This window comes from Meriones unguiculatus, chromosome 18 (genome assembly GCF_030254825.1).
Source record: "Meriones unguiculatus strain TT.TT164.6M chromosome 18, Bangor_MerUng_6.1, whole genome shotgun sequence".
Lineage (NCBI taxonomy): Eukaryota > Metazoa > Chordata > Mammalia > Rodentia > Muridae > Meriones > Meriones unguiculatus.
The window spans coordinates 7,927,486-7,955,337 of record NC_083365.1 but is presented as its reverse complement, the minus strand read 5'-3'; positions in this window follow the sequence as shown (position 1 = coordinate 7,955,337).

Genomic DNA, 27,852 nt, shown 5'->3' with positions numbered 1-27,852 from the left:
ATAACTATTATATTGCCAATCTGTTTCTCACACGGTAAATCAACTTTGTTTCTTCATCACAAGTATGCATCACACTCTGCACGCATAGAGAACAATGTTAACTCTGTGACTTAGCGCTTGTAATCACTGTTACTCACTCTTGCCTGCTATTTGCTTTTCCAGCATCTAACTGAGGCCAGTGTATCATCCCCCACCAGACATGCCCCACTCATTAAAGCGGAAACAGAAACTTGTCCCAAACAAAGCAGCTGAACAGACCACATGAAGCAAAAAGGTTGCAAATCGAATGGTCTGTTACTCAGAGTTAAATGATGATCCATTGATGATTGTTGCTTAAGAGAAAAGTTACTTAAAGTAGTAAAACATCCCATTGAGCTCCCCCTCCTTATCCCATTAGAATGGGTGCTTTTGGTAGGGTTGCTTATGTTGCTCTTTAAGATGTGCATGGCAATCTTCAGTCTCTTAAAGCTGAAATCCACAAGTACAGCTTCCATTCAAATGCAGGCTGTCACCCCAGAACCTCTGGGGATTGTTTCCTGAGACCTGTGGAGATCTTAAAGGCTGGGAGTGTACCTTTCCCCAAGACTGCACTCTGACAGGGGAGCCTTGCAAAGTCTCTAGAGAAGCACTCAGGTTCAAAATAGATAATAGAGATAGATAGATGGATGGATGGATAGATAGATAGATAGATAGATAGATAGATAGATAGATAGATAGATTATCTTAAACATATGTTACATGTGTTTAAAGCCATAGCCTGTTTGTTTTTGTTTTTTTTTTCTTAGCTGGGCTTCCTCAGGAGTGGAGAACTATCAAAGGCATTTCCACACAAAAGTTCACATTGAAGTCTACTTGATGTCAAACTGACACTAACAAAAGGCAGGAAGCAGGGAGTTCAGGCCTTAACTGGCCTGAGCTCATCCTATTGTGCCTAGGTAGCAAGAGGTCAGGAAAGAACTTGGGGTCAGCACTAGCTGGGTCTGTTTCCTTTCTCTGTTGAGATATTAAGCTTTAAAACTATTGGTTTGACCAGAAATTTCCAAGTATGGGTAAGCCATACAAATTGGAGACCCATGAGTAATTCCAGCCTTCAAAAGCATGTTTCAGCCTAACACATTTTCAAAATTACACATTTTCTATGTGTCTATTTTTTCCCTATTAAGATCTCTCCCTTACAAAAAGAAAAAAAAAAAGTATACAAAAAGTGAAAACTAACAGGGATTTTATCTCAGACAATAGTGACCGTCTTACCTTTTTTTTTTGTTTGTGTTTTCTTTATTGATTCTAATTCCATTTTCATATCTTGCACCATTTCCTTCATCTGCTTGAATGTGGATTCCTGTCTGTCCATGGCCTCTATTTTTTTTGTTCATTTCCTCTTTATTAACCTCCAATTTTCTGTTCATTTCTTCTTTATGTGCCTCAAATAACTGCATAATTATATATTTAAGATCATTTTTCTGTGTTTCAGTTGCAATAGAATTTTTGGAGATTTTTTGGAGATTTGATTTTTTTGGAGATTCTGATAAAGCCATGATGATGTCCTGGTTTTTGCTGCCTGTATTCTTACACCACCTCTCTCCACCTGATTGTCTGTAACCTTGACTGATTATTCCTGGAGCCTGTACTGCAGACTGGATCCACCTGTCCCTGGAGTCTTGAGTAGTCTCCCCTGGATTCACTGTCTCTGCTGGCTCACTGTTTGTGACCCGGGTGGCTGGGGCCCAGGCAGAAAGATCTCTGGGTCTATTGCTGCTCCAGTGTCCAGGCTTCCTTAAGAAGGTGGAGAATGGGATTTGGGCCCCAGGCTTGGCTCAGGTCTGCTAGATTCACTGGCTGTGCTGGCCACTTTGTTTCTGACCCAGGTGGGCAGGCAGAAAAGATGCAAAATGAATAAAAATGTAATTAATGTAAAAAATAAAACAAATAATTAAAAAAAAAAGATTTCTGAGCCTAGAGCTGCTCCGGTGCCCCACAGGCCTCATTGGGGAGGAGGACAATGGAACTTGGGTCAGGTGCTAAGCTCCACTGGGTTCTCTGTCTGTGCTGAGCTCTCTGATTCGGGCCTGTGGAGAGATCTCTTTGCCTAGAGCTGTTCCCGTGTCCCTCAGGCTTCCCTTGGATGGTGTGACTGGAACACGGATCCCAAACCTCGCTCAGCTCTGCCGTGTTCACTGTCTGTTCTGTGCTGGCTGATTCTGACCTGGGGGAGCCAGGCTTGTGGGAAGTAGGCAGGAGACAGACCCCTTACACTGGGTGGTGCTAGTGAGTGCCACTGCGACCAGGAAGGTGTCCACAGGATGTTGAGTGTGGTCTCCTGGGTTTGAAACAGGAGCCTCTAGTACCCAGAAGGTGTCCACAGGACTGCGAGAGCGGGTGCCCAGGTTTGGAGCCTCATCCACGGTACAGGAAGGTACTCACTCCACAGGCAGTGAGAGTGAGCACCCAGGGTCAGAGCTGCCTGGCTCTGGTTCCAGGAAGACATCCACAGAAAGTAGGCTTGGGCAGTGGGTGGCCTGAGGCTGTGAGCCACCATGTGATTGCTGGGAACTGAACTCAGGACCTTTGGACAAACAGCCAGCGCGATTAACTTCTGAGCAATCTCTCCAGCCCTGTTTTCAGTTTAAAAAAAAAAAAAAAAATCTCTGAATTCCTTGTCTAGCTCAGCACTCTCATGTAGAGTGAACTCCACGCTGGGTACGATGTTCTTCCTGGCCACGTCTCAAGGGTATCCCTTAGGGGTAGCTTAACATGTCTGTAGTCTATCTTCAGCTGGGGTTGCACTCTTCTTGCAGAGATAGACTAGCCTTGGACCTGCCTCTGTGGAGTGTCCGCTGCTGAGATGGGCATGACTCAGGAAAGCTTGCGAGTCTTCTGTGAAATAGGAACGCGCCGCACCTTGGTTTGTTTCGGGGGTATTGGTAAAGCATAGGTGGCCTCGCATGTTGTATGATGTTGCCGAGGCGTTATTCATACTCCGGGACCACAGACAGAAGCCAAGCTTTGAGGAGCTAGGAAGTGTAGCAACTCACACCTCTAGAAACTTCCATTGGGGAGGCTTTTCATGCAGTATGAATCAGACAGATGTTACAAAATCCATCTCTCTAATAATGAGAAACTGTAGGTTCTCAAACTGAGAGTTCCTTCTAGAACAGATCACCCAAAATAACTGACAACCAAGTTTTGAAATCCCCTTGAAGCAGGCTAGGGAGTTCAAATCCCCTCCCCCATGGCTTTTAGAAGCCTACTATTTTACTCACCTCCCATTAGAAGTGAGCAAACTTTCACTTTACCTTTGAGTTATAACAGGAAACCATTCTTTTCAATGAGGGGAAAGTGGAATAAAATGTCAAATATTGGGATGATCAGAAAATACAAGCACTTTTGCTAAAGCCCGTCTCACTCAGTATCATAAAAGCAAAAACATTGGTGTCCTTGCTAGTTAATGTCTCTCTTCCCCCTTACATTCCAGATTTACCCAAATTTTAGAAGGGGGTAGTCACTGAAAAGCCACCGTGTGCCAGGCCATTTGTGTTTTCTGATGACAATGGCTATATAAAGGGAATAAATAAGAGAAAAGCGATTAAATAATTCACCATCAAGATTTGTTGAGTTTTAAGAATAACAAGAGATAAATGATAACATGGGCCACAATCAAGGCCAGGAGGCACAGACTGCAACTGTGGCTGGCAGATCTGGCTGTGCTGGCTCCCCAAGGAAACGGTCCTCAACCTTCCTAAAGCTGCGACCCTCTAAAATAGTGTCCTATGTTACAGTGACCCCCAACCATGAAATTATTTTTGTTGCTACTTATAATCGTGATTTTCTACTGTTATGAATCACAATATAAATATCTATGTTTTGTCGGTGGCCTTAGGTGACCCCTGTGAAAGGGTCTTTCGACCCATCCTAAAAGAGTTATGAGACACAGATTGAGAACCTCTGCCCTAAAGGAAAGTGATGAAAGTTTCTGCCTTAACTTCGAGGCCTCTGCCCTTAAAGAGGTTGATGAAGAGAGACAGAACAGCACTGGACAGCGGCTAATGAAGAGTGCTTTCATAGAGCCACACTGTGGGATGAATGTCAGCATCCCCAAGGAGACAGAGTGCTAGGTCCCTGTACTTGCTTTCTTGAGGCATACTTGAAGCTTGTCCTGGTTGATACAGAGGGACAAATGAGCCATTACCACAATAAGGAAAACAGGCCTCTTCAACTTAATGGATATAGGAAATTTCATGTCCAAAGACAGTATGAATCAGACACATGGCTTTTCTGAGTAACTGAGTGATGCTTTTAGTATTATTTTGAATAAAACTACCGAAGGTGAAGTAGTATGTACAAGCTCCCCAACTGTTCCCAATAGGACCTTTGAGTCATCCCTGTTAGAAAGATGACTATGTGATAAACGACCACCAATGGGATATACAGAAATACTGATGTCATAGAAACTGCCTTTATGTTTTCCAAGCCTAAGAAGACCCTGAACTATGGATCGGAAGAAGAGCGCTGGCGCCCTGCTTAGTCACCACCCTAGTGGAAATCATCTGTCCATTTATGGTTCTCCAAGGGAGAGTGTTGGTCTCTAAAACAGGAGAAATCTTTCCATTGCTCCTTTAGTACTCAGGGTATCCTCAGGAGACTGCCTGCCCCATCCCCTCTACCTACATGACAAGCTGTCATGTCTAAAGGATGTGTATTTGTGAGTTCTTCTCTTAAAAACTCTCTAGAAGTACAGCCTGTACATCTCCAGGACCATCTATTTGTTCCCTGTGCTAATGTTCCTTTTCTAAGACACTTTCACACAAGAAATCGCTATGCAGCATGGATTTGTTCAATGGCATACATAAGCAGACATTTGGGTGAATTTGGAAATTCAAGAAAGTATTTTCCTTCTCTCTTAATGGGACCCTTTTTGATGCCCTTCCTTTACCTAAGCACATTTAAGCCCCTATAATTGTTAAGAGGAACCAGACATCTTCCAAACAAGTAGTTATTAATGACAAGATAAAGGCCACCACTTCTCTATGTTGTATGGGTTATATGTCATTTTGAAGTTCTACCTGAACTCTGTACCTACTTTTATCCTTCTCATTGTATAAAACAAGCGAAGGCCTGATTTCTACTGTGAGCAAGTGTTTCTTACAACTAAGATCCTCTACAAATGACATTGTTAATCAGTTACAGCACAGATCTGAAGGCCATCTGGATGGCTGTGCTCACCTGAGCCAGGCTTTTGGTGGCCTCTGGAAGCATCTGGAGGGACTAGGCTTATGGAGCAGAGTGTCAGCCTCTAATGCTATCTTCACTGTGTACCTTCATCTTCTCCATGTCTCGTGCAGTCTGGTGCATGTGACACAGCAGAGATTTTAGATAAAGCTTTGCTACCAACCTTGCCCTATGATGAGCAAGCTAAAACAAGTCACCAGGGCAGAAGCCAGGTGGCGGTTGGAGCTGCTCGCACACTCTATCTCATGTCGCTCCCAGAGCATGGGAGCTTAAAGGCTGGGACTGTGCAGTTACTTGTAAGTCCCATATAGGTGGACTTTCCTATGTTTATTTTTAGGTAAATGTTTGCTTTGCTTAATTTACAGTACTACTGAAAGAGCCCTTTATTTCTGAATCCACAGTAGGTTAAATGGGAAGGCTTTAGAGATACAAGGAACCAAATGCTTCACCACAAACTGAATTACTTCTGGTATAATTATATATTCGGATACACGCTTGCAGGAACAAGATTCTCACCCATCTGCAGGAGCTGCGCAAGGAGACAGGGCAGATAAGCAACACAGAGAAGGGCTGCTTGGTTTGGAAAGCCAATGAACACTGTGACCCTTATCCTAGCCCACGCTCCTAACTGCTTACTGCCAGTGGCAGAATGCTGCACTTCAGTCACCAGCTTGGGATCACACTTGTCATGGCCCAGAGGCACAGCCTACTGCCTGTCCTGATATACATACCTGTCTCTCAGAGTGATTTCAGGCAAATCACCCTGGTTCCTCCCCTCCCCCAGAATGAAGGGTAAGAGCTTAGGAAACTGGTAGCAGAATTTCTTACAATGGAACATGTTGACCTTTAATAACTTGGAGATAGACAACAATGTGTCCATTATCACTAGGTTTTTCTTGAGCGCATAATCAAACTACAGCCCGCCACCATGCTCTTAGGTAGAATATATGACCGTTTTCTACCACTGGAATGAGAATGGAAATGCCTTCACAGGCATTCTTCACCCAGAATTCATCAAACGACAGTCTACAAGCCTAGAAAAATAAGGTTCTATTCAAGCAGAGCCACCCACTCATACATGTATATCTATGATGTCTAGTACAGGCTAGCTCCAGAATGAAGCCAATTTAATAGATGAAATGCCGCCCAAGTAGCCTAAACTAGGTATTAGCTATCCCTTACACAGAGGTATAAATTGACCTACTGTTTGAGATATGTTAAAATGGAATATTTGCTTGATTTTATTCCTTATTGACCATCTGGAAGAAGCCAGACAAATAGTAAAGAAATGATTACAAAGTTTCAGAACTTGTATTTCTAAATGACTGCATAAAATAGACCCTTCCATCCAGACAGATGCATTTCCATTCTCCCGAGACATACGATATGGAGAACAAGCATCGCTGTACTGTTGTAAGGTACTAAGCTGCGGGCAGTGGTTCCCAAGGCAGCGAACATGAACAGGCTGAACAGGCAGAGCAGACTACGTCATATAAATAAGGCGTTCGGAAACTGAGCAATCGTAACACAGAAAACTCAAGGTGTGTGAGACTTACATGAAGAAGTGGAAGTGGCACCAGGCTTGCGGGCACACACCTTTGTCCCAGCATTCGGGAGGCAGAGGCAGGTGGATCTCTGTGAACACCAGGCCAGCCTGTCTACACAGCCAGGGCTCTGCTACACAGAGAAACCCTGTCTCAAAGAACAAAAACAAACAAACAAACAAACACAACGTAACAAAATTAGAAATGGCAGGAGTGACTGCTGAGAATTCACAGATAGTTCTGAACCAGCCTCAAAGTCTCCTGTGGTATGAATTGAGGAAGATTGATGTTTCAAACCCAGAAGAGTCAGCCCCTGCTATTGTCACTAGATTGCCCATTTGTTTATATTATTAAAGGTTGCACTGTTTTGTTGAAATGTAAATGTCCAAGAAAATCCTGATTTACTCCACACTAGAGACAGCTTTATTTTATACCATTTTAAAAGAAAATCTAGACAAAGAAATTCAGAACATATTTGTCTTCTCTCCAGACATTCATTGTCCTAGGAATATAGGAAAGAGTTATGCAAAGGAGGCCAGATGCTACTTGGGAAATGAAAGGTCCCCAACCCCACTCCCTTGTGACCAAAGAGCATGACAGTGAAATATTCCAAGAGGTGTTGCGAGCCTAGTCTCTGCCTTAAACACAGAGGCCAAGTGTGTGTCTCCAGGGTCCTCTGTCTGCCTGCCTGTTGCCTCTTTTTTTTTTCTTACCTGTGAGTCAGTTCCCCCTGAGAGCTCTTCAGAACCCTTCGAGATCCTTTGTCTTCTCTGCATACCTGCAAGCAATAAATACCTAGGAGCCTCATTACACTGCAGCCCAAGTTTAACTTTACACATTTGTCTTCCCCATGAGCTTGGGGGCCAGGACCATTCCCTGGTACAATGACTAGAATACAGAATAAAGTCACTAGATGTTTGTGGAATCAATGAAGAAACTGTTTTCCCAGACAATGTGTTCCCAGAGCCAGTGGAGACTTACAGCCACTTCACACATGAAAATAGTGATCCCCCAGAAGCGTGACCACGAAACTGCGCCTTTCACCCACGATAGCAGGGCCCAGAGTTCTCTGTTACAGGCTGAGCGGGGAACTTCGCAATCTCAGGAATCAAAGCCATGATTAGTCTTCTCCTCTGGTGGATCTGCCAAGGACTCCAAGGTACAGAAGTTAGGTGAAGAACATCACAGCCCAGGAGCCAAGGGGCAGTTATGGAAGGTCTTGCACATGGCAAGAGTAGCATAGATTTGAGGACTGAGGTAATTAAAAAAATGGTTTAGAATCCTTGCTCTCGGAGGTTTGTGTTCTAGGAAGTGAAACAAGGGAACTGATTTACCAAAAAAAAAAGTGTTTATAAAAAGAGCTAAAATAAATATCAATACAAAAAAACTATGAGAATGTGCTAAAGAGCTTACATTTTATTTTATTTTGTATTATTGCAATTATTTATCTGTTTAGTGTGTGCATGAATGTGTTTCCTGCTTATGTGAGTGTGTATGTGTGTGATTGTCTGTGTGTGTGTATGTGTGTTTGTGTGTGTGCTCACAACTTGTAGATGCCAGTCTGCTCCTTTGGCCTATGGCATTCAGGAATTCAGGGATTCCGAGATTCAGCAGGTTTAGGAACAAGCCTCCTTTGCCAATTAAGCCACCTGGCCAGCCTGCCATGAGGGTGCATTTCAGGTTCTGCATCCAGAGAAAGCCATTATGAAAGAGTGGCACTGGGTGAAACTCAGGAAGAAATGGCTGAAAGAAACAGCAGGTGAGCAGATCCTGAGCGAGGGCAGCATTCTTGCAGGTAGAGACAAGCAAGAGGCCAGAATGGTGGGGCATCATCAGTAAGTAGCACAGGGATGGCCTGAGATGGAGCATGACCTTCACATAGGACTTTCCCCACCGTTAGAAGTTATCTTCTCTTCCTTCCAATGAAGTAAAAAGTCCATGGACGTCTGGGTAGAGAATAAACAGGAACCCACATTAGCACTGTACCTAGCATGTTGAAATTAAAATAAAGTGGGGACAAGATTGGTACACAGAAATCTCAGAAAACTCTTGTTAACATTGCATGCTTGAGATGATGACACTGAAGGCCAGAATTAGCCAAAGAAAGTGACGGTCAGTTCTTAGATCCCAGGGACATTTGAAAGTCAGAGCCAACAAGCTTTGTTTCTAGATCAGGAAAGCAGCAGATAGAAGTCAGAGAGAGTTCCAAAGTTTAGAACAACCAGACAGGAATATGCCTTTTTCTGAGATACATAAGAAAGAAAATTTGGTCAGAAAACAATGAATCTTATGAAAGAAGGGGCAAGGATAGAAAGACCTGGAAGGGACAGGAGCTCCACAGGGAGAACAACAGAACCAAGAAATCTGGGCACAGGGGGCCTTTTCTGAGACTGATACTCCAACCATGGACCATGCATGGAGATAACCTAGAACCCCTGCACAGATGTAGCCCATGGCAGCTCAGTGTCAAAGTGTGTTCCCTAATAAGGGGAATGGGACTGTCTCTGACAGTGGCTGGCTCTTTGATGACCTCCCTCTGAGCGGGCAGCAGCCTTACAGTCCACAGAGGAAGACAATGCAGCCAGTCCTGATGAAAACTAATAGACTAGGGTCAGAGGGAAGGGGAGGAGGCCCTCCCCTATTAGTGGACTTAGGGAGGGGCATGGGAGGAGAACAGGGAAGGAAGGTGGGATTGGGAGGGGACCAGGGAGGAGGCTACAGCTGGGATACAAAGTGAATAAACTGTAATAAAAAAGAATCAAAAAAAGAAAAAGAAAAGTGAACAGAGCGGAGCCAGGGCGAAGCTTCCTTTGAGATTTTACTGAAACACCGAAGTGAGGCGCTCTTAATGCATCTTTTCACTCTGTCTTTCTCTGCCTTTCCCTTCCAAAGTCCTATTTTGAGTTTCCATCTTCCGAATACAAGGTTAAAAAACGCACTTCTGAAATCTCTCTGTGAAACCGTGAAGCTCTGTGGAGGGAGTGTTGTCAGCATTTACATGTGGGAACCCCAGCAACCCCCAGGACAGCTTTCCTTCTGGCTTTTGGGGACTAGGGAAAAGACACAAGATTTCACAGCACCCTCGGGGCCCTTGGCCAGAGTAGTGCAGGGTAGATTCTTTGCAGGCTAGTCTAGGGCCCTTTCTGGAAGCCCTCAACATCTCTATGCTCTTGCAAGTGGAACCACCCATTAGTAAATCATACCCTGGGAAGGACAAAAAGTAACAACTGATGGCTCCTGCCTTCCTCTCTTCGCCCAGAAAGCAAAAGCATTAAGAGCAGCCACAGAAACTATGATTTCAACTGAGAAGGTCTGAAAGCTGTGGATTTCCTCTTTAAGGAAACTAGACTCCATCTTTGCAACCCATCTCCCATTTCCAGCTCATCTCAAAACCACCAGCTCTGTCCTCACCACTCCCAGCCATCAAATCCTGGTAGGAACAGCTGTCACCACAAAAGTCATACTGGGCCAGGACAGCCAGCTGGCTCAGTAATTCACAAACAAACTAACCTTGAATTTTATTTTGAGCAGCAGGGCTAGCTAGCCCCTTGTGTCCTTCAGAGGCATCTCTGTTTTCAGTCTTTGATAAACAAACACCAACTCAAATGTCATGTTGAGCTGTATTGTGGGGTTTCAAGGCCACTACCTCCATTGCCTTCTTTGCCTCATCTTTACATTAACCTACAAAGCAATGGGTTTCATTATGGCATTTTTATACTCACTTTGTTCTTATTCATTTCCACCCGTTGTGCCTCCTGTCTTCCTTACACCATCTTTTGAATTTTCCTTTCATAATGAAAAGCCTTTAAATCTTGACAATATGAAGACTTAAGCAGCCCACTCAAAACTGAACTCTGATGCTCAGGGCAAGAGGCTTGGAAACTGTTTTTCTAGCAACAATTTAGTGATCATTTTTCACAGCGTAGACATAAGTCATGGAACTGGCAGATGACATAATCCAGTATTTTAAAAGATGTAAGAAACCAACACTTGTATGTGTTGCTGCACAGCACCACCTACTGACCAGACCTGGAACAGACGCAAGTGAGGAACGGATCCAGAGAGAGCTGCAGAAGCACTGAGAAACAGGAGGGGGGGTGGGGCAAGAAGGGAGAAAGCGGGAAGGCACGGATTTAGACTACTCTTCATAAAACCGAATATTCCACTGATGCAGAAGCTGAGCTCAGGACACGCAGTAGACCTCGAAAGGGGAGCAAAAGACCCGCCGATAACTTCATAGGAAAACCCACTTTCACATTGACCAAGTTTTAAAAATAATGGTCCTTCTGTAAGAGTCAAGAATAGATACAGAGGTAATAGAACAGAACACAGAGGCCAGAAATTAACTAGCACATAGAGTCCAGTTCTTTCTCCAGTGCTTCAAAGGCATTTAGACAGAGGATATTCAAACCACTGCATTTGACAATTACACAAAACACATATAATGTCAAACCTCAGACCTTGTATACAAGTTTAAAAAATAGCTTATATCTAAATAAAAAATGTAACTATGGAACTTCACTAAGAAAAGAGAAAGAGGAACAGCCTTTGTTGTCTTTGGCTAGGGCTAAGAAATCGTACATGAAACAGTACAAGTGCACTCAGCAAGGAGAAAACTGATAAGCACATAGTATCAACAGTACAAGACATACTCTTTTAAATATAATTTATTATTTATTACAGTGTATCCACTTTGTATCCCAGTTGAAGCCCCACCCTCATCCCCTCCCAATCCTCCACTCCCACCCTCATCCCCACCCAATCCTACCCTCCTTCCCTCTTCTCCCACGCCCCTTCCTCAGTCTACTGATAGGGGAGGTCCTCCTTCCCTTCCATCCGACCCTAGCCTATCAGGTCTCCTCGGGACTGTCTTTCATAGTCTTCCTCTGTGGCCTGGTAAGGCTGCTCCCCCCCTGAGGAGAGGTGATCAGAGAGGCAGCCACTGAATTCATGTCAGCCATTCTTTAGTGTAATACAAACTTCTTCAGCCATATGATAATGACTGAAATGTGTCCTAGAGAGTAGACCAGGTTCACATTCCACATCAACCCAGAGTGCACATTCATTATGCATGGTCTGTGCTTCCGGGAATGTTTTCTGCAGTGAATAGAATAGAAATAGTTGAGTGCCACTATAGCCCCTGTTGCTTCCTCTTTAAACTTCAATTACATTCTCCCCTGCCTGTGGGATAGAGCCCCTATGTTCAGCATCAAGGAAAAGAGTTCAGATGCCGCCACCTACAGGCAGAACATTAATTATTCTGGAGTTACCATGCCAGGAGTGAAGGTCAGCTAAGGCAAGAGGGAGGGAAAAATCATTAAAGCTTCCACTGCACCAAAGGTCCTGTGCAACACTCAACAGTTGTCGTATCCACATTGTTTTTGCTGTTTTTATTCTGGATCTACTAATATGTTTCTCGACTGCAAAATATTCACTTATTAATAATTGTTTCTTGTATGTCTCCTGCGTGATAAATAAATAAATCCGTTATGCTGTAGAAACGAGAAAGACCAAGAATACACCTAGAAGACCAAGGTCACCTATGAGGAGAGGATGTACTTACAGTCTTGTTGGCCAGTTAGCTCAGGGATCCTGTCTGTTCCTGAGAGTCCAGGCTGACCACCATGCCCAGTCAACCTTTGTGATGGCTCTCGGGGTCTGAGGTCCCTTCTCTTGCTTCCGGTAAAAGCACGTTAGCCACTGAGTCTTCTCCCTCGGCTTGTTACAGGGAGTTTCAGTCCTTGGGATGCAAAAATAGTTGCTCTCTAGTTTTATAGGACCTGGTGATGGTGTTTTTATAATTCTGAACTTGATTTAATTTATCTGTGAATATTCCATAAAATTAATCCAAGCACAAACAGTGAAGAAAGCCTTCAAACTCTTTCATCCTGAAATGACATCGTTGGTGTGTTCCTAGTTATGTCATCAAGATGGTGAACAACTACATTCTGCTAGAATAGTTCTCACATGGACAAAAAGCCACATATGTTAGTCTCAGTCAGTCATCTTCTCTAGCACTATGCACTTTGTGAAGGGAATGGAAAATGATGACTTCAGAGAGGTATCATTCTAGACACAGCCATTATTTACTTCCTAGGAATGTCCTAGGGAAATACCGGAGAATCTACCTTGTTTTTCCTATACATAGACTTTTGCTATTCATAGAAAAGGCAAGTCTCTATGACCCAGGATCTTCATCTATATTATGTACTGTAGTAATTGCTCTCAGCAGCCATTTAAGTCTGAAGGTGCACATAAAACTACTTAGCCACTAACTTAAATGCCTAGGTAAATAAACGCTTCCTCAGTCCTCAAAATGATGACAAAAGGAAGGCTAAAATGTCTCATGCTAGGCCATATTTTTGATCTGTTACATTTTTAAGACAGAGTTTCTACAAATATTATTTTTTAGGTGATGAGGCATGGCCCTAGAGCAGTAGCTAAGATCTGCAAGTTGGAAGCAAAAAGAGAGATCCAGGGTGGCCCGGTGTGGACTTTCAAAGTTTTCAAATCCCACCTCCACCTCGTAATCCTTCCCCAAACATTTCCATCCACTAGGGACCAAATTCAAATACAGGAGCAAATGGGGGCCATCCTCATCCAAGCCACCACCCCTTCCCCCAAGCAGAAGCCTTAGCCCCCTTATCCCAAAGAGAGACAAACTCTCAGGTAAGACTCCCCAGCGCTCTTTGCAGTATCCTGCTGAAAAGCAAACTGCTCTTCATGGCTATTTCACTGGCTGGCATCTCTTGAAAGTGGTTTAGTTAGTAAATTAGTAAATTGCATGGGCTCCGTCATCAGCTGGATAAAGCCTGCAAAAATAATGTTCAAAGAAAGCAGCACTGAAATCCACAAGGTTATCATAGTTTCACTACAGACAGGCATGTTAGCCTTCTTCTCAGCCAAAACAGTCATAGAAATAGGAGCTATCTGAATGCTTTCCCGACCTTAGTGGATTTCCTTTTCTCTTGTCCCTGGCCGCAGGTTCACCTGGAGGTGACAAGTGCGACCCTGGGGAAGGAGGAGAACAAAGGTGACACTGAAGGTCAAAAGAAAGAGCCAGAGGAGGGAGGGAGAAATCGTGCAAGTGATCAGGTGTGATTACTTCTTCAGCAGTGGAAGCAGGAGCAATTCTCCTGAAATAAAACTCCAGACGTTTTTAAGAAAATAATTTGCTTAACTATAATAATTAGCAGAGCGATTTAATTGCTCTCATACACGTTAAAGTTTTTTTTTCTGAAACTGTCACTCTGTAAAATATTAATCTAGACTAGAATTGCTCCTTTTAAAGATATGTTAAAAGATCTCCTTCACTCACTCCCTCTTTCTTTGAACCTTTAAAGTTATTACACAGCAAGGAGCAATTTGCAATAATTTAGCTCTCCTCCCCCCATAATAATAATAATAAGCTAGCTGTGTACCCCATGTGTCTGATTTAAGGAAAAGGGTTTTCCTTCCAGGACCTCACGAATGCACAAGGTTCAATCGGGGCGGAGAGCTGATGAACGGGCTACTCTCCCGGGCTGAGCCCATGCACAGAATGACTTCATTCAGGACTACTGCTCGCGCATGGAAAGTGTTGGTTAAAAACCCACAGAGTTCAGACGACCTTTTCCTAACTTTCTTCCCCCTTATTTGTCTTTCGGGTCTAAGCCAGGAGTAACATAAATATTCATCAGCTGATGTTACTAGCTGTGAAGTTACGAACGAGGCCACGCTGCTTCGTTCTGACCCCGTCCACAGTAGGGCAGCTTCTCCACGCAGCATCCAGCCAAGGGCACTTTCCCACCTCCCCCTACCATACTAGAAAGCTTTCTCAGATTCAGCCCCCTTTCCCTTTAATGCTCTAAGCAGAAACGCTGTCTGCTTAATGTTACTCTAGGTTTACTAAAAGAAGAAGAAAAACAAGAACCGCTTTGCCAAGTTTTAAACTTTTAGATGCCTTGACTTAACGGGTACGCGGATCGGCAGCTCAAAGCCTCTGCGGGCCTATGGATGGACGCCACTGTGGCAGGCTCTTTCTATGGCACCGAGGCAAGGTTCTTTTTTATATCAAATTCCAGACAGATAGCTGGGGCACTTCTTGTTCAAAGAGCAGAGCAGAGAAAATAGCCATAGCTTTGATCTCTGTCTGCTGCTTGGCTAATTATCCAGACAGGTGTTCAGAAAGGATGTTGAAAGTTCTTGAATAACAGCACTTCAAACAGGTCTCAGTGCTGAGACAAAATGGGGAGGGGAGGGTAAAGGGCCCGAGCCGCCTCACAGAGGCCTGCGATGCAATTAGCCTTTTTTTTACTACATCTTTCCCACAAATTACTGCTTTCTAATACAGACTCTTGATTTTCCAGCTTCTAGCTCAAAGAATCTTAGTATAAGATTCAGTATACAGATTATATAGAGATTGGCTATGAATTTTGGAAGCAAGAGGCAAATGTTGATGTTAGGGACCCTCCACTGATTAGTGAATAAACAAGAGGCAAACACGCTTCCATAGAGAACACATACCATTCTGCTCTCAACTTTGCTCAATTCTGCGTTTTAATGTGGTCTTTCCTGGTCTCTGGGAAACAATGCCTGTGTTACATGTTCTCTGGTTAGAGCTATCACTTGAGGGGCATTTATGAGAAGTCTAACTGTGTCACACACAGAAAAGGCTTGCTAGAACTATCCTGTGCTATGTGCTTTGAGCTTTGAACCATGAATGAAGATCAGTATCTCTCACTTGTCCGGGCCCTGTGTTTTTTTCTAGGTTTCTCCACTTGCCATATCTGACAGTGGAAATAATTGTAGACCACAGAACCAAAGAGATGGAGAACAGGGTCTCAGGTGTTCAAATGAGGACCAGATCCTAAGCTGGCAAGAAACCTGACTGGAACAGACACTCATAGCCAGGTTCCTGTCTCTGTCTCCATCCTGGAGTCTGGCTTTGCCAAGACCAGAATGGGAGCCAGGGGCAAGTATTCAACTATATTCTCCGTGGCTCCACTCCTCACCAGAACAAGGCTGATGCAGAGCTACTGCAGCGAGTCACAGGGAATGACCCACGAGACAACTACCCAGGAGACAGCAATGATGGATTGTCATGCGTACTCGGAGACAGCTGGGAAGCCAGCTGAGTTAGCAGCGGCTAAAAACCACATTTCCTCTCCCTCTACGCCTTGCCCAACACTGAGCATTCCAGCCCAAGAGTAACAGAGGACAGAATTAGTTGTTGATCTTCTCATGAAACGCTTTTGTTTCTTGCATGTAAGGTCACAATGTAAAAAGCATTTCGTTTAAATACCCGTTATTTCATGGTGTCGGGAAGAAAGTGGCTTGATGACAGTGACCTTATCAATCTGATTATGCAGGCTTCCATTTCTCTGACTTAGGCATAATTAGGAAAGTGACTGAATGGGAGGACTTCCGATCAGGTGAGGAGCCACGAGCGCAGTTCACAGCATCAGGGTGACCTTGGGAACTGAGCCCTCTACTGTGACCGCTATCTCTTGCTCTTTGGTGACTTTCTTTCGCTGTGTGTTGGTCCTGAGAGCCTTCCCCCCTGTACTAGCCTGGCTTCACACAGTGCCTTCAGCATTGTAATGTGGAAAATACAATTATTCCATTGTAAAGTTGGTAATTTTTTAAGTGATACCTGAAATGCATACTTTTACTTAGACACTCAGATGGATTAAGAGAGATATACCAGGAATTTTATAACTCTATCTTGTATATATTGCCTTAAAGCTTATCAGTTATCTGCTACTGTCAGTTGATTGGCCTTGGCTAAGTCATACCCTTTCCAAGGCATAGGGTTTGCATATAAACTACACTTACCCTCTGATATTTTTTAAATTTTATTTTATTTTATTAATTACACTTTATTCACTTTGTAGCCCCCCATAAGCTCCTCCCTCCTCACCTCCTGATCCCACCCTCCCTCCCCCTTCTTCATGCATGCTTCTCCCCAAGTCCACTGATAGGGGAGGTCCTCCTCTCCTTCCTTCTGATCTTAGTCTATCAGATCACATAAAGAATGGCTGCATTGTCATCTTCTGTGGCCTGGTAAGGCTGCTCCTCCCTCAAGGGGAGGTGTTCAAAGAGCAGGCCAAGCAGTTCATGTCAAAGACAGTCCCTCTTCCCATCACTATGTAACCCACTTGGACACTGAACTGCCATGGGCTACATATGTGCAGAAGTTCTAGGTCATCTCCATGCCTGGTACTTGATTGGAGTATGAATCTCTGGGAAGACCCCTGTGTTCAAATTTTATGGTTCTGTTGCTCTCCTTGTGGGGTTCCTGTCCTCTCCAGATCTTACTATTTCTCACTTCTTACATAACATTCCATGCACTCTGCCCAACAGTTGGCCATAAGTCTCATCATCTGTTTTGATAGTCTGCAGGGCAGAGCCTTTCAGAGGCCCTCTGTGGCAGGTTTCTAGGTTGTTTCCTGTTTTCTTCTTCTTCTGATGTCCTTTCTCTTTGCCTTTCAGGATGGGGATTGAGCATTTCAGTCAGGGTCCTCTCTCTTGATTAGTTTCTTAGAAGTACAGATTTTAGTAGATTTATCCTATGTTATATGTCTGTATGAGTGAGTATATACTGTGTGTGTCTTTCTGCTTCTGGGACAGTTCACTCAGGATGATCCTTTCCAGGTCCCACCATTTACCTGCAAATTTCATGATTTCCTTATTTTTCATTGCAGAGTAATACTCCATTGTGTAGATTTACCACAATTTCTGCATCCATTCTTCAGTTGAGGGGCATCTGGGCTGTTTCCAGCTTCTGGCTATTGCAAATAAAGCTGCTACAAACATGGTTGAGCAAATGTCCTTATTGTGTACTTGAGCCTCTTTTGGATATATGCCTAGGAGTGGTATGGCTGGATCTTGAGGAAGCGCTATTCCTAGTTGTCTGAGAAAGCGCCAGATTGCTTTCCAGAGTGGTTGTATGAGTTTACATTCCCACCAGCAATGGAGGAGGGTTCCCTTTTCTCCACAACCTCTCCAGCATGTGTTGTCCCTTGAGTTTTTCATCTTAGCCATTCTGATGAGTGTAAGATGAAATCTCAGGGTCATTTTGATTTGCATTTCCCTAATAACTAATGACGTTGAGCATTTCTTTAAGTGTTTCTCTGCCATTCGATATTCCTCTATAAAGAGTTCTCTGTTTAGCTCTGTTCCTCATCTCTAGATTACGAAACAGATGATAAAACACAAAGGCTTTACAGTTACTATACTGTAGTGCTTATGTGTGAAGGCAGGGAAAAACAAAAACATCTGCACACATTCAACGCAGGCACAAGTGTGTTCGACCTATTGTTGGTTGGATCCATGGATATGGAGCCCATGGATACAGATGACTGACTGTATGCTTCCAAATTTCTTTTGAATGGAAATGTAGCCAGAAAGTAGGAGTTGGTTTGTAAAGTGGCATAAAGATAGGGTTGCCAGGGTTAGCACGCACATGTACCAGTGCAGGGTGCCAAGTAAAACTTGAATTTCACAGAACAAGTGATATTTTGAAGGCGTGTCCAAAACATTGCATGGGATATATTTTTTACTACAAAATGTATTGTTCCTGTAGAGCACCTACTGTTTTGTTGCCAGTAAAGTAGTCATACATTGGAGACAGCATTAACTCTGCCCTCCCTGCTTCACAATATTGAGGACCCAGAGTGTCCCATGGTCACTTAGTAGTTTACTATGTATGGAAGTTCAAGAAACAATTAAGTGACCCATGTGAGTTCTGTTTCCTAATTATATTGGGTGAGAGATGGAAAAAGAAGTGAAGTGTCCCTTGGCAACAAATGCAGAAGACGTGAACCCAGGCAGTTGAATGTCCCAGTACAAGGAGACTATCAAGCCTGTGACACAAAGCACAAAGGCAACACTAGAGGAACAAGACTGGAAAAATCCAGAGCATCATTGCTGCTTTCAAACCATGTTACCGTAAAACACACAGCACCATACTATTCCTATGGCTTGCGGATCTGCCCATTCCTGTGGTTTTCTAAGGTACTAACTCCTGTTTCCTGACTTGCTGCAAACTGTGTCTTATTTCCAGCAAATCTCAGCAGGGCATCGTTTATCATGCTTAAATACAATTAATTTCCCAGGAGCACTGAAGATGTATGAATTATGCATCTGTTCTAAGATGACTCCAACATGATTGCCATGCACTGCACACCTTCACTTATCTGGCTACAGAATTCTTTGTGTGACCTGTGTGAAGAATGCATGTGTGTGAAGATATACTCCTGACACGCTCCAAGCAATATCAGAATTTTGTCACTTTGTTGAATTTCTATTGCTTATCACGTTCAATTTGATGTTTACTGAAAAACCAAAGGACTTTTACATGTCGGAATCTATATTTAAGAAAACCATAGTCTTTAGTATTACGGTATTGTGATCTCTATTTTTTTTATTCTAAATCAGTTTTACCATGGCACTTTGTGATCATAATGTCCATTTGTACTTTTAGAATCACGTTTAAAATCATGATTTTGTTATTTCTTCAGATGTTCTGATTTTAAAGTTGCTAAGTTAGTGGCAATAGAAACTTACTGTCCTCAGAGATCCAAGATGGAGGCACATAGACCACACTGCCTCCGACAAGCAGGACAGCAATGACTGCACAATCACCAACACACCGAACTTTGGGCCCCAAATCACCGGTGATTGTATTCCCTAGGTGAGAAGAACCCCCATGGTGTGGGAAGCAATCAGGTCCATTCTCAGGTCACCCAACTAAACTCCGGAAGAGTTCTTAGGTCCCAACAGGCACTTGGTCAGCAGCCTAGAGCCACACACCTGTGTGCTCTGATCACCATCCCAGACTGAACTGCGGGCCCCACAACACCAGAGACTGAGTTTTCCAGTCAAGAGAAAACCCCACTGTGAAGGAAGAAATCGGGATCCACGGACCACAGGTCACCCAGAAATCTGGAAAAGGTCCCAGAATCTGGCAGGTGCTCAGCCGCAAGCCCAGAGCCAGATGCCTGAATGCCCAATTCACTGTCCCACATAGAACTGTGTGCCCCCAAACACCACAGGCTGGGTTTCCTTGTCGGGAGGAAACCCCACAGTGAGAGAAACATCAGGTCTGACCTCAGGACACTCCAGCTATTTCCCAGAAAAGTTCCTGGGTTCCCACAGGCTCTGGGCTCTAATCTCTAGCCACACTCCTGAGTGCTGCGCTCACCTGCCACTGATTACCACTTGGGTAGTGGGGCACAGAGCTCCAACCTCAGACCTACAGAAGCCTAGGGCTCACAGGCTTAACCCTCAGACACTGCTCCAAGGCACAACCTGACTCCCTAGCCAAACTGACAAAACCACAGGGATCCCTGGTTCTTCAAGAGGGCTGCTCCCAGCAGTGTAAGAGCAGCAGCAGCAGCAGCTCACTAAATTCAGAGCAAGAAATCCAGTCCTGTCTCCAGGACTTCTCCTGGTGAGAGGAGAGTCCCCCTGACTACCAACAACCACAGTTACCCCACAGGCCCATACACTTGAGGTGAGCTGTGGCAATTCCTGAGAAGCACCAACCATTTGGTGACCATATCCAAAAAGCTGAGGAGGCCACCTTCAGGAACAACCATCCCCTGCCAAGGGGATTCTCCCCACCTCAGGATTCCAGCAGGCACCAGAAACTAAGAGCCAACACCTGAGACAGCCAGATGCATAGAGCCCAGTGTAAAAGCACAACAAACAAAAGTCAAAACAATGTGGCATCTCCAGAACCCAGTTATCCAGGGACAAGTAGCCCTGGACACCCTACATGAGTGAAATTCAAGAAGATAACCTTACATCTATGCTTATGAAGAGGATAATGGAGGAAACAAATAAAATGCATAAAGAAATAAAGGAAGATAAAATCAAACAGGTTATGGTCATCCGTAAAGAAAGGAAGATGCATCTGAACAGTTTGTAGCCTTCAGAGAGGAAATAATTAAATAACTGAAAGCAATAAAAGAAACGGGAATGTTCAAACAAACAGGTGAAGGAATTGAAGGAAAAGTAGAAAATACAATCAGACAGGTGAAGGAAATCAACAAAATGGTTCAAGATCTGAGGATAGAATTGGAAAAATTAAAGAAAACACAATAGAGGAAATCATGGAGAGAATGAACTTAGGGAAAAAAAAAACAGGAACTACAGAGATAAGCAAAACCAACAGACTACAAGAGATGGAAGAAAGAATCTCAGGTGTTGAAGATACAATGGAAGAAACAAAGAAAATGTTTGTATCGGCCAAAGAAAATGTTTAATCTAAAAAAATTTCTGACACAAACCATCCAAGAAATCCAATAAAAATCCATGAAAATACAAAACCTAAGAATAATAGGAATAGAAGAAGAAAAAGATTCCCAAGGCCCAGAAAATATTATGAAAAAATCACAGAAAATTTCCCTAATTTAAAGGAGAGGCCTATAAGAATACAAGATGGCTACAGAATACCTCATAGATTAGACCAGAAAAGAAAATCCTCACACCACATTATAATCATAACAGTAAGTATATGAAACAAAGAAAAAGAAAATACTAAAACTTGCAAGGGAAAAAGGCCAATATAATGGCAAACCTATGAGAATCACACCTGACTTCTCAACAGAAAATATAAAAGCCATGAAACTATGAAAGAGCCTGGATGGATATCATTCAGACCCTTAGAAAAACACAGATGTCAGCCCAGACTACTCTACCAAGCAAAACTCTCAATCGTCACAGATGGAGAAAACAAGATATTCAGCAACAGAAACAAATTTAAACAGTGCTTATCCACAAATCCAGCCTTACAGAACACACTAGATGGAAAAATACAACCCAAGAAAGCTAACTACATCCAGGAAAACACAGGAAATAAATAACATCACTACAGAAAAACTAAAAGTATCCAAGCACACAAACATACTACCACAACAAACACCAAAATAAAAGGATCTGACAGTCACTGGTCATCAATCTCTCTCAACATCAATGGTCTCAACTCTCCAATAAAAAGACACAGACTAACAGAATGGATGCGTAAACAAGACCCAACAATCTATTGCATACAAGAAACACACCTAAATCTCAAAGATAGAAACTACCTGAGAGTAAAGGGCTGGAAAATAGTTTCCCAAACAAACGGACCCAAGAAGCAAGCAGGAGTAAGCCATTCTAATATCTAATAAAATAGACTTTCAAACAAAATTAATAGAGATGGGGGAAGTCACTTCATACTTATCAAAGGAAAATCCCACCAAGAAGACATCTCAATTCTGAACATCTATGCTCCCAATACAAGGGCACCTACATTTGTTAAAAAAAAAAAAAAAAAAACTTTACTAAAACTGAAACCACACATAGATCCCCACACATTGATACATTGATAGTAGGAAACTTCAACACCCCACTCTCAACAAAGGACAGGTCAACAAAACAGAAATTAAACAAAGAAACAATGAATCAAATGGACCTAACAGATATCTACAGAACCTTTCACCAAACACAAAAGAATTTACCTTCTTCTCAGCACCTCATGGAACCTTCTCCAAAATAGAGCATATAGTGGGTCACAAAGCAAGCCTCAACAGACACAAGAAGATTGAAATAATCCCTTGTATCCTATCTGATCACCATGGACTAAAGCTGGACCTCAGCAACAACAGAAATAACAAAAAAACCTACACACACATGGAAACTGAACATCTCGCTACTCAATGACAGCTGGGACAGGGAGAAATTAAAGACTTCATAGATTTCAATGAAAATAAAGGCACAAATACCAAAACTTATGGGACACAATGAAAGCAGTGCTAAGAGGAAATTTCATAGCACTAATTGTTTTCATAAGGAAATTCAAAACATCTCATACAAGCAACTTAATGGCTCACCTAAAAGCCCAAGGGCAGGGGGCAGGGGCAGACACAACCGCTGGAAATAATCAAACTTAGAGCTGAAATCAATAAACTAGAAACAAAGAGAACAATTCAAAGAATCAACAAAAATAAAAGCTGTTTTTTTGAGAAAAATCAACAAGATAAACAAACCCTTCCTTAGCCAAACTAACTAAAGGCAGAGACACACCATCCAAATCAACAAAATCAGAAATTAAAGGGGGGGACATAACAGCAGCCATTGAGGAAATCCAAACAATATTAGGTCTTACTGAAAAAGCCTATACACCATGAAATTTGAAAATCTAAATTAATTGGACAATTTTCTTGATAGATTCCACTTAACAAAGCTGAATCAAGATCAGGTAAATAAATTAAATAGTCCTATATCCCCTAAGGAAATAGAAGCAGACATCAAAAGTCTCCCTTACAAAAAAAAAAAAAAAAATTCCAGGGCCAGGTGGTTTCAGTGCAAAAATTTATAGTCTCAAGTCAAATCATTGAACAACAAAGAGCAATGCAAAAATGTTAGTTCATCTTAACAGTTAGGGTACTAGCAAGAGCCCCGAAGCCCTATTGATGGCTTCTGGTCTACTGTTCATTATGGTATGTTCCTGATGTTCAGAGAGAGATAGAAGGGCAGTAAAGCAACCTCTATAAAATTAAAGATCATCCACATAAAGCCCACCTCCCAGGCTTCCTGGCATCCTCCCAGTGAAACTCTTAGCATGTTCTTATTAATTGGATATTGTTTTAGAAACTGTTATTGTGAGATATCCAATGACCAACATAAATATTAATTTTACCGAACTGCTTCCATGTTGCAACCTGGGTCTAACATTTTAAAAATTTCAATAGCTGCAATTTTCGTTCCCAACTCATAGACTCAGGAACACCCAACTATGATGAATGTAGAACAGAAAACCATACTGACTCTTACATTGGGGAAGAGTACCAGAGATCTCTGGTTTATGTTTGATTTCTAACCAACAGTCAAAAACTCCAAGGGTCACAGGAACATGAGAAGTATTGAAAGTAATAATATAAATTATTTGAAAAGTAATAAAAATGCATTTTGAAATTGAAAGTAATTAAATTCTTGAATGATGTCAGTCTTTTTCCCTCCTCCTTGTAACTGGCACTTTTATTCTTATTGGATAAGAGGAAAATCACAGGAAGACTATGAATCTCCAGCATCGAGAAGCTGTATGTTTGGGATATTACTAGAGAATAAGTAACTGAAATCAGTTTATCATCTATCACCTTTAGTCAGTATTTATCAACTGTGTGTAGTTTCCTTCACTTACCCTAACGCAGCACTGAAGAACATTCAAAGTAGATGCGTTAACAGGATGGTTAATGGCGGGAGAAGATTCCCATCCCCGAGCTCCTGGAGAGGTTGTTTCAAAGCAGAGGCCGTTGAGACAGGCACGCTCTGTGCCCTTTAACTGTGGCCTTCCCGAGGAGTGCCACACAACCCTGGGCAGAGCCTGGTTTCCCAGAGACCTCTCTTTCCCTGTTCCTCTGTTTATGCATGCATCATTTCCTCCATCATTTGCCTGCCTGGTGCAGGATGGACAAGGGATGGCAAAAGAGTTGAAGACCAATCAAATAATCCTGAATAAATTGTTAACAGACCTAGACTAAAATCAGCCAAGAAACATTTATCTAAAATGAGGTTTGGGGGAAAATCTGTGGATTTCACTTAAACTGTGTTTACTTGACAACAAAGCATGTGGTATATTTAGTGGAGAGTGGACAACTAACTTGTCTTTGCAGTTGTGTGGACAAATCTGCCAGCTGATCGAATGGCTGCCTTTCAAATGTATTAATTCTGGCCTTTGTATACACTATCCTGGCCTAATCGTGATTATTTGAGAGTTGCATGAAATAAATCATTTTATTCCTTTTCTTTGATAGATTGAGGTTTTACAACTGAGTCTCGGGGATTACTAGACTGTAGTTATTGCTGTTGTTGTGGGTACATGTTTGCAAATGTTGAAAACAGTGAATTTTAACAGTGTTCAGTCAAATGACTGGAGAATTTTTTCAAAAACTTTTTTCTTACTTCCTTACTGCTTTTTTTTTAAGTGCTACTTAAAACAGGGCTATTCAAACCCTGACACTGATTGTATTTAAAAACATATTTCTAAGATCAGAAAGGAAAGGAGAACCTCCCCTATCAGTGGACCTGGGGAGTGGCATGCATGCAGAAAGGGGAGGAAGAGTGGGATCGGGAGGGGAGGAAGGAGAGGCTTATGGGGGGATACAAAATGAATAAAGTGTAATTAATAAAAAAAACAAATTTTTCAAAAGACTGTCACATACTACTGTATTATATGTGTTATGGCAAAAGGCTCAGTTGTTATTTTGTGGCAGCAAAATAGCAAATGCTGCATTTAAGAGATGGGTCTACTGAAGGTTGTGGAGTCTTGGGAAGGGCTGTTGGGATCCTAGCCTCCTCATTGTATTTCTCCCAGAACACGCCACCGTATCAGGGTGCAAAGCAGTAGGAACAGGAAGCTACAGATATCAGTCTCTGAAACTGGGAGCTAATGTGTCTTTTATTCTTACATGTTGGCTATTTCAGGTGCTTTATTGTAGCAACATATAACTAACAACACAGTAGAGTTAGAATATGTACTAAAATTAAAACAGAAATTTATTCTTGACTTGGAGAGAGCTGTGTTCTATTACTCAGGTTTTATCTTTAATTGAGAGACTTGCTTGTTTATACTGACTGTTGATAAAATATGCACAAATAAGTCAATGTTAGAACCAAAAAGATGTTCTTGATTTGAATAATGCTACTTGTCCATATGATAAAGAAATTTGTAGATACCAAACAGGTGCCAGAATTCCTCAGAGAACGATCATATCAGATCCTACTTTGCCATTTGACAAGCAAATTCTTGTTTTCTCTGTCAGGCATTCTTCATTCGGTCTAACATACATTTTCATTCTCCTTAGGCTTCTAAGACCTGTCATCACACGACATGTTCATGTTCTTCTTATTCCCGCTTTGATAACAGCCTACACATACATTGTTTCTTATAGTTTGCCAAAACATCCTACCGGTCAGTGCTATTACCAGACACATGCTGGTCAGTGCTGTTACCAGACACATGCTGGTCAGTGCTATTACCAGACACATGCTGGTCAGTGCTGTTACCAGACACATGCTGGTCAGTGCTGTTACCAGACACATGCTGGTCAGTGCTGTTACCAGACACATGCTGGTCAGTGCTGTTACCAGACACATGCTGGTCAGTGCTGTTACCAGACACATGCTGGTCAGTGCTGTTACCAGACACATGCTGGTCAGTGCTGTTACCAGACACATGCTGGTCAGTGCTGTTACCAGACACATGCTGGTCAGTGCTGTTACCAGACACATGCTGGTCAGTGCTGTTACCAGACACATGCTGGTCAGTGCTGTTACCAGACACATGCTGGTCAGTGCTGTTACCAGACACATGCTGGTCAGTGCTGTTACCAGACACATGCTGGTCAGTGCTGTTACCAGACACATGCTGGTCAGTGCTGTTACAGACAGGTAAGATCTTATATTAAAGATTGTTTTCTGAAGATGATGTGTCCTTTCAGTGTCGGGATTGAAGATATTAGACAAAAGTTTTGCTTTTACTCCAATGAATCATAACCAAAGATCTTAATGAGAAAATTTAAACAAGGAAACAAACAAAACCAATGCTACTTTGGATCAACTTAATACTTCCCTTTCAAATAATTTTAAAATACTATTGCATGTATTATTTCAGTTGATACTCTTGATGTGAAAATAACCTATAAATGACATTTTATTTATTCTTATATAGACCTATGATATTGGAAATAGCTATGTGATGAGTCCACAGGTTACACTGAAATGGTTGCATGTGACTGTCTGAGACAGTCATGTAGCAGAATGAGTGCACTTATACTAATCTTGAAACTGTTCACTTAAATTCTTCAGTACCTGACATGGATCTCAGCCTTCAAACCTATGCCCTTTTCTGTTGACCTACTAGTTACATATGACTACTTAAATTTAAATGAACTAAAATCAAACAAAATGAAGTATGTAATCACTAATACTTTTCCAAGTGTTCCATAGACGTGTCTGTTATTCCACTGGGAAGAAAAGATTAAAACATTTCATCATCACAGAACATTTGTGGGTCAGCATGCTCACCAAAAGTATCTAAAAATGTTTGTCGTCATGGAACAAGTGCCCAATAATTTGTAAAGAATAATTTTATTATTGTTACTATAATGGGCCAAAATGTACACATTTTGTTTTAGTAATTAAAACAAAACAAATCCATGTTGCTTCTCATATATTAAAACTAAAAATAAATATGGGATAGGAAAAGTTTTATTGTAAACTTATATTCTGTGACATTTTCAGCATGAACTTCTAGCTGAAACCTTGAAATCTGAAGTTAATGAAACAGTATTCTACCTCTCAGGTTTTTGAGGTAAGAGGACATTGAAAACTCCAGGCTAGGTTTCTTTCGATGGAATTAGTTGTTTGAAGACAACACAAAGTGTTTGCAAGAAGTAACTGTGACCCCAGAATATTAGACTCAAGTGTGGGAGTGTTAAGAAACATTTTAAACATGCAGAAGCTGAGAGATTGTAGCCATTCTTCCAGTCAACAGCTAGTCAGTGAACCCAGGAACCAAGTGCACTCAAGTAGGCCCGGAGCCTAGGGAAGATGGGGAGCAGCTGCTTCATGCCAGCATTACTGATATAAAGGTATGTGTTTGGCACTATGACAGAACACACACACACATACACACACACACACACACACTGCTCACAAAGTGGGGAGAAGAGGAAGGAGTAGGTGTGGGACTCTCATTACTTCTCCATGGCAGTAACTCAACCAGTTCTGTCTGAAATAGAAATGTGCGCCCTACACCAGAATTTACCACCAGCTCTTAAGGTTTCATAATTTTAAAATGTGCAAGGTGTGCGCATTATCTGCTTTTGAAGGAAGACATTTTAATCTTAAGAATCCCTTGTGTTTAATGTTCTCTTCTACTAAATTCAAACTAAAATAAAATGAACATTTTACTTCAATATAACATTCAGGGTGAAGCCCTACTTTAGTAAAGACATCTCTATCTATCTTCTGCTCATACAGCTGTCAGTTCTAAAACACACACAGCAGTTTCTGAGACGGTACCTTTAACAAAAATTGGTTATTTTCATGT